The following is a 1,801-nucleotide window of genomic DNA, read 5'->3' on the forward strand; positions in this document are numbered from 1 at the left end:
GCTCTACCGAATTCCTAATCAGTAATAGACATCATGTTCATAGGACATCACTATCACACATAGGCAAGCCTTAGGTAATAATAATATTAAAACAGAACTCGCCTTTGATTAATTAGCACTGCTACAACTAGCAGGCAAGCCTGATTCAGACTTCTTATCTGAGTTATGTAATAAATTTAGTCTGCTTCAACAATCTAAACACCCTGCTTTAGTGTTTTAAAATTCAGACCCCAATTGTGTTTAAGTAATGCTATTTGTATGCATTGTTTGCGGAGGTGTACATAAGCCTTTTAATTGTTTACATGTTTCCCATTTAAATGCAGTCCTACATGTTTTGTATGTCGCTTTAGCTTTTTACCTTTTAAAACCTAAGAGTCAGCCTAAAACCCTCCCTCTTATAGGAATAGTAGTCCTAAAATCCTCCGGGACTGATAGGAATGGGACGGGTAATAGCATGTAATAGAGGTCGAGACCAATCCGCGCTCTATTACCTTAACAGGGTGGGAAGGGTAGATATGGTATGATGATCAGTGCGGTAATACCACGTGTATCCCCTCTTCTGAGGAGTGTCATACCGGGTATTGCATCGAGGTTATCCATATTATAAACAAACCTAGGACCTACCTCCCCTCCCTTTTACATTCTCAATTATTTGTGAAACTGTAACTCCTTTTCAAAATTTGCCTTTTAATAATTGTTTTCAAACTCTTATGTGTTTAAACTTAAATCCCCTACTATTTGAGCCTATACTTGTCTATTTGCTAATTGTACAAATTCACAAAACTGTTTGGCCGGGAACCACACTAGTGGATCTTGAGGGGTGCCTAACACCTTCCCCTTAGGATAATTTCATGCCCTTACTCTATCTCTGGTTATCAAACAAACTCAGAAATGAACCCTATAGGTATCCTAGTATACCTTAAATCATTAGGTGGTGACTCTTCAAATGCAAACCCAGTTCCCAAAAGGAATGAGTTGTCCCATACCCAAAATGTCATAAACCCGATTTTCCAATATGAAGAGGGAATAAAGGGGCGCAACAGCATGGCGACTCTGCTGGGGATTTTAGGCTTTTACCTTTTTAGATTATTTTGTGAATTTGTACCCTCTCCCCCCCCCCCCATGTGCAATTACCTGTTTAAATTTCTTTAGGCATTTAATCTCCTTTTCAATTACAAAACTAACATGTCTTCTTTGTTTCTTTCCTTTATTGCCGCTTTAAATTATGAAACCGTTGTATTTATCACTTTCTTAATGTGAAAATATATTCCAACATGCTTTTAATTATTGCATAATCATGCTCAATATCATACTCCACTCATGCCAAACAAATATCATAGCAACTCTTATAATGAGTGGTTGCGCTCCTCCTATATCATTACTCCCTAAATTCAGAAAGGCATATTTGCGGTAAAACTAGTCGATCACCGGTGCAGTCGATAGTTCCATGCCTTCCCACTTGAGTGTCCGCTCAGGGGTACCAATCTAAAACCCCATAGAAACCTTACTTTGTTTAAATTGTGCATGCATCATGGTCAAACCTAGCCAGGTCGGTTATGTTGTCCGCATAATGATCCTTTAAGATAGCTTTGTCCAAAGTCCACTGGGTTTCCCTAAACCCAAACTGACATCATCACGTTCTATGCATTTATTTGGAGAACTAAATGCTTCATGTTAATTGTTGATATTAAATAGTCGAGTCTGGTGGGGGTAAGAGCCTAACCTTATTTGTCTTGCAGAAATATGAAGAACGAGGTCCCCAGCTTCGGTATGGTTAGCACACTCTCACTCTTACTAGACT

This window comes from Nicotiana tabacum, chromosome 3 (assembly GCF_000715075.1).
Source record: "Nicotiana tabacum cultivar K326 chromosome 3, ASM71507v2, whole genome shotgun sequence".
Classification (NCBI taxonomy): domain Eukaryota; kingdom Viridiplantae; phylum Streptophyta; class Magnoliopsida; order Solanales; family Solanaceae; genus Nicotiana; species Nicotiana tabacum.